Raw genomic sequence first — 6,874 nt, forward strand, 5'->3', positions numbered from 1 at the left:
TCGCTCTTGTTGCCCAGGCTACGGTGCCATGGCACGATCTCAGCGGACTGCAACCTCCGCCTCCCAGGTTCAAGCGATTCTCATGTCTCAGCCTCCCGAGGAGCTGGGATTACAGGCTTGCACCACCACGCCCGGCTAATTTTTGTATTTTTAGTAGAGATGGGGGTTCACCATGTTGATCAGGCTGGTCACGAACTCCTGACCGCAGGTGATCCACCCACCTCAGCCTCCCAAAGTGCTGGGATTACAGGTGTGAGCCACCGCCTCTAACCCAGCCCATGAGAGTTTTTTTTTTTTTAAGAAAGAATAGAGTTCACATATTTATTGGGATCTGAAAAATCTTGGAGAGTATAATCTGGAACTGAAAATGTGGAAGAGACGTCCAATGTCACAGACTGTGCGAACAGAGAGAGTTTCACCTGGGACCTGAAATGAAGGCGGAAACGTGCTGGCAAGGAGCCCCGTGCACTGGAGGAGAAATGAAGCTGGGAGACCTGGGAGTGGGGGTGGAGATGTGGAAACATTCCTGGCATGGGGAACCCCAGGTGCAAAAGCTCAGAAGAGGGGAAGAGCAGGTTCAGAACTGTAAGTGTTGACTGTTTGTGTCATTCTATGTAGGCAATTATCAGCTGGGAAAGCATCAAGGGTGTTGGCAGAAATTAGGCTGGGCGGAGGTCATATGGAAGCTGTTAGTTTGCTGGGGCTGCCATAACAAAGAACCACAAGCCGAGGGGTTTAAATAATAGAAATGTATTGTCTCCCCCAACTTCTGGAGGCTGGAAGTCGAAGATGAAGGTGTCGGCACAGTTGGTTCCTTCTGAGGGCTACGAGGGAGAATCTGTTCCAGGCGTCTTCCACAGCTTCTGATGGTTTGCTGGCCATTCATTGGCAATCTCTGCCTTCATGTTCACAGGATGTGTGTGTCTCTGTGTTCAAATTTCCCCTTTATATAAGAATGTCAACCATATCAGGGCTTACCCTAATGACCCCATTTTAACTTTATTAGCTCTGTAAAGATCCTATCTCCAAATAAGTTCATGTTCTGAAGTACTGGGGGTTAGGATTCTAACATATCTTTTTGTGGGGCCTGTATTCAACCCATATCAATGTCCATCTGCTATGGTTTAAATGTTCGTGTCCCTCCAAAATTCATGTCAACACTTAATCCCCATTGTGACAGTATTAAGAAGTAGGGCCTTTGGGGAAATGATTAAATCTTGAAGGCTCCACCTTTGTGAATGTCCTTATAAAAGAGGCTCCAGAGAGCTACCTGGCCCATCCATCTCATCTGCCATGCATTCATCCTTCATTGTCCCCTTTACCATATGAGGATACAGCAAGAAGGCAGCATTTTGGAAGCTGAGAGCATCCCACACCTGACACTGAATCTGCTGGTGCCTTGATCTTGGACTTCCCAGCCTCCGGAACTGTGAGAAATAAATTTCTGTTTTTTATAAATGACTTAGTCTCGGGTATTTTATTATAGCAGCACAAATGGACTAAAATATCACCCTTGCATACCTAGCTTTGGTGCTTAGACTCCACCTAAATTCTTACCCCTCTCCACAGAGTTATTCTCTTTAAATAAAGCCCAAATTAAATGATAGCTCTCCTCACCTGCCTTTTCTTCTTAGTGCTTTTGATCATTTGTAATTCTGTATGTATTTATAGGTAACCATTGCCTGTGCCCCATGGGACCATCAGTCCATGAAGGCAGGGAAGGAGAATGTTTTGCTCACTGTTGTGCCTTCAAGGCTGGAAGAGCTCTAGTACATTGTACCCACATGAAAATGAATGTGAATGAGTGAACCGACATGTGACTAATGCATCTGAAGGCAGTGAGGAATCACCCACAGGATTCAAGCTGAGAAGGACTTTAGGAAATGACCTGGAGGGAGATGCAGAGACCTAGAGAGAGGTGATGCTAGCCCCAGGAGGGGAAGGGCAGGGGGAATGAAGGGAGGGGACCAGGCACAGTGGCTCATGCCTATAATACCAGCAGTTTAGGAGGCTGAGGCAGAAGGATTGCTTGAACTCAGGAGTTCAAGACCAGCCTGGGCAACATGGTGAAACTCCATCTCTACAAAAACTACAAAAATTAGTTGGGAGTGGTGGTGCATGACTGTAGTCTCAGTTACTCGGGAGGCTGAGCTGGGGGAATCTCTTGATCCTGGGAGGTGGAGGATGCAGAGAGCCGAGATTGCACCACAGCACTCCAGCCTGGGTGTTGGAGTGAGACCATGTCTTGAAAAAAGAAAGTGTTAAGGGGAGGGACAAATAGGTTTCAACAGGCCTCAAGGACAAGCAAAGGAGGACCCAAACCACCCCCATCCCCTGGGTAGCTGCTGTGCCAGCTGGCAGGGCTCACTCAGGCCCTGACTCTCCCACCTGCCAACCATGTGGTCAGCAAATGAGTTTTCCCACAGGTGCTGACCTTCGCTTCCTTCCCACAGTATACAGCTGGCACCTCGGGCCTTGGTGCCACGGGCAGGCAAGTGGGAGTAAATGACTGCTGCTGGGTGGCAGCCTGGGGGTCCCAGCTGCCTGCCTTGAGCCACCCTGTGGAAGAGACTAGGCAGGCTCGGGACTGCTTAGGAGTACCCAGTGTGTCTCTTCTCACCTACTGGTGACTATGGCAGGGGTACCCAGCCCTCTTTGGAGAGCAGCTTGGTGCAAGGACAATGTTCCTTGATGAGCCTAGATTCCATCTATTTCACAGATCAACAAACTGATCTGTAGGGGGAGAGACAATAGCACCATAGTAGGAGAGGAAGCCCACAGGTCAAGTCCCTCCTCTTCCATTCGCCCTCACACTAACCCCTTTAACCTTTCTGGGCCTCGGTTGTCTCACCTGTAAAATGGGAATTAAATAAGACTCTATTTCTTGCATGTTTTACAACTCTAAGAGCTTGGATTTGATCACTGCCATTTATCTGAGGACAGCTTCTAAACCACCACCACCTGATTCCTTTCCCATTGTCAGCTCTCTCCCATGGCTCTTAACATCTGCCCTTGGGACTATATCCCCCAGATGTGTTTGCTCAGTTTATTCCTCATTACGTTGGACATTGTTACCTCTTGGGTGATTTCTTATCCCCTTTAGAAAGGGGGTTTAAGTGATGTGCTCCTTCAGGGTGACTGCTGCTTGAATAGAAAGGCAACATCCTTTCTCTAGGTTGCAGTTTCCAAAATTTCTGGTGGGGTCCCAGATTTGAAAACAACCTTGGAAGAAGATCACCTAAGTCGACCCTTACCTGCTGCTTGACTTCTGCCAACCTCTGCTCATGTTGTAATGTCAATCAATGGGGCAGAGAGATCATTCCCCACCAACAAAACTCCATTCTATTTTCCAATGAGTCTAAGCTCTGGAAAGAGTTTCCTTACACTGAGCAAATCTGCCTCAGTGAGTCCTTCTAGAGCAGGGGTGACTGTGATCTGACTTGGCACTCAGAACAGAGTTTGAATAAAGCAGAACAGGAAATAACAATAATTGCTTCTTGCCTAAAGGAACTGTAACCTCCCCGTTTTTCTCTAGCTCTGCTCTCTGGGGTGGATGCTGACCAGATGATATGCCACTGACCACTCAGTGAGAAGTTTTCTTTGACTATTTGTGGCTAGAGCCAGGTGAGGATGATGATGGGACCCACAGGTTATCTGCAAGTGTCTTAGCTAAACCTCACCAAAGGCTACGAGCAAGCCACAGAATGGGTTAGCTACTGCATGGGTGACTAACTCAAAAATCAAAGGACTACACAATCCAAAACCCTCTGTCTTTCCTAAAAAAGAAATCCTTGCTAGGAATATAGAGTCAGGAAAGGAAGGTGCCTAGCTAATCCCCTAAAATGGACCACAGGCCTCTGAACAACTGCAATCATTCTCTCTCAGGGGGAGTCCAGTGCCCAGCTGCACCTGTCAGAGCCTGGGAAAGAAATACTCCAACCTCTTCCTTCCACCATCCCACCTGCTGATACCTCCCATTGGCTGAACCCAATCAGAAGACCAAGGGCCAAGTAGCCCAGGGTGGAAGCCAATAGAGGCAGCCTCAGGGCACAGAGCAGAGAGGAAGAAGGGAGACTGCATCTGGGGACACAAATAGGATCAGCTCATCACCAACCTAATGAATCAATAACCTTTTTTTTTTTTTTTTTTAGAGACAGGGTCTCCCTATGTTGCCAAGGCTGGACTTAACGCTTGGGTTCAAGTGATCCTCCTGACTCCTTAGCCTCCCGAGTAGCTGGGACTACAGGCACCACATCTAGGTAAAACGAGTCATTAACGTTTAATTCCCCATGTTCACATGTGGCAAGTATTTACTCATTACCTACTACCTGGCAGGTGTGTGCTAGGCTGTCCCAACATAGCAATGACTACACAGAACTTGACCCTTTTGTCAAGACAAGACCTAAACAAATTGTCATGGAAATGTCATTATCAATTGGGATACTTTCTATGAAAGCAAAGATAAGGAACATGACATACGATGTTAAGGAAGGTCTGGTTTGGATTTGAGGATTGAAAAAGGCTTCTTTGTAGGCTGAACCCTGAGGGATGACTTCGATTTAGGCAGGGAAACAGGAGAGTGTCAGGAAGAGGAAATAGAATGTGGAAAGACCCTGAGACGAGCACTTTCAGGAGACCACCTGGAGTTTAGTGAGCAAGGGAGAGACACAGGTGAGGCCAGGGAGGAAGAGAAAGTCCAGAGAACACCACACTCTAAAGGCCATGGTAAGGAGCTGGGATGTTTTCCCAAAAGCTACTGGCACCCACTGGTCCCATGTCATGGGCCTAGGGCTTCATTCAGCCTCATGTTGTCATTCCAGGCTCCTCAGTGGGGTCACTTATGCACATCAGTGCCGGGCCTTAGATCTGACCTCCTCTCTCAGCTGCCGAACACCTACCAGCGGGTGGTGACATCAGGCTTTGGATTTGCTGAGACATAGGTGACCCCATTCAGGCTTCATCATCACTACAGAGTCCAGAAATCTTGACTTCATTTTTTCTTCTTTTAGAATTTATTTCATTTATTTTTTTATTGGAGACAAGAGTCTCACTCTGTTGCCCAGGCTGGAGTGCAGTGGCGCAGTCTCAGCTTATTGCAACGTCTGCCTCCCGGGTTCAAGCGACTCTCATGCCTCAGCCTCCCTAGTAACTGGGACTACAGGCATTGCACCACCATGCCCAGCTGATTTTTGTATTTTTGGTAGAGATGGGGTTTCACCATGTTGGCCAGGCAGGTCTTGAACTCCTGGCCTCATGTGATCTGCCCACCTTGTTGGGATTACAGGCGTGAGCCACCACACCCAGCCAGAAACCTTGACTTTTCTTAAGCCCGTTGGAGATAAGAAAGTTCATTCTTGGCTTCCCTCAGCTCCACATTCCTCCAGCCTCAGAATTCTCAGAAGAGAGTTTCCAAAAAAAGCTATTTTTTCTACACATGAAACGCTCAGGAAATTGCTGGCAACCTCGTGCTTCTGGGATTGATCAAAGGACGGGGTGGAATGGGGAGCAGCTAGAGCTCCCGTCCAGCTGCTGGTGGGACTTACGCTGGTGCGACCACTTTGGGAAACTGGCAGCATCTCCTGAAGCTGAACACACTCCAGGACCCTCACAATACTCCTGGGCATACACCCGAGAGAAATGAGTGCATATGTCTACCAAAAGACCTGCGCTAGACTAGAATGTCCTTGGCAGTAGCGTTCATAATAGCCCCAAACTGGAGAATTCAGATGTCCACCAACAGCAGAATGGATAAACAAATTGTGCTGTATTCTTACAGAAATATATCAATACCACATTGCAATAAAAAATAATTAACCACTGATAATTACCAATAATTACTGATAATTAATAATTAACTACTGATAATTAACTAATAACTACTAATAATTAACTACTGATAATTACTAATGTAACAACATGAATGAATCTCAAAAATGTCTTGGGGAGGGGAGAAAAGCAAGATGCTAAAGAGTACATACTGGATCACTCCATTTATATGACATTCTAGAGCAGACAAAACGAACCCATGATAATGGAAATCAGAGTATTGTGACAAGGGTGGTGATGGTGGTAGAAAGATCTGGCTGCTGAAAAATTTTTTTTTTTTTGAGATAGAGTCTCTCTGTTGCCTAGGCTGGAGTGCAGTGGCGCGATCACAGCTCACTGCAAGCTCTGCCTCCCAGGTTCACGCCACTCTCCTGCCTCAGCCTCCCGAGCAGTTGGGACTACAGACGCCCGCCACCATGCCCAGCTAATTTTTTTGTATTTTTAGTAGAGACAGGGTTTCACCGTGTTAGCCAGGCTGGTCTCGATCTCCTGACCTCGTGATCCACCTGCCTCGGCCTCCCAAAAGTGTTGGTATTACAGGCTTGAGCCACCGCACCCAGCCTGGAAATGTTTTATATCTTGATCTGGGGAATATACATAGGAGTATATATTTGTCAAAACTCACTAAACTGTACTTACATTTTCAACTTAAGATGTATGCACTTTGGTGTGTCTAAATTACATGCCCATTTAAAACATGGCAGGGTGGCACCTGGTTATTCACCCAGGTTCTTCTGTAGCAGTGAAGAAAAGAAAATACCTTCCCTTATCTCCAGGTCGAGGTACAGTATGTGCAGATCAGAAATACTTTTAAAACAAGCTGCATTATTTATAAACAAAGTTGTATTTGAACAGTGTTCATGTTCGTTTTTATTTTTTATTTTTTATTTTTTTTTGAGATGGAATCTCGCTCTGTCCCCCAGGCTGGAGCACAGTGGCGCGATCTCGGCTCACTCACTGCAAGCTCCACCTCCTGGGTTCACGCCATTCTCCTGCCTTGGTCTCCTGAGTAGTTGGGACTATAGGCACCCGCCACCACGCCCGGTTA

The sequence above is a fragment of the Chlorocebus sabaeus genome, chromosome 9, assembly GCF_047675955.1.
Source record: "Chlorocebus sabaeus isolate Y175 chromosome 9, mChlSab1.0.hap1, whole genome shotgun sequence".
In the NCBI taxonomy this organism is placed as follows: Eukaryota; Metazoa; Chordata; class Mammalia; order Primates; family Cercopithecidae; genus Chlorocebus; species Chlorocebus sabaeus.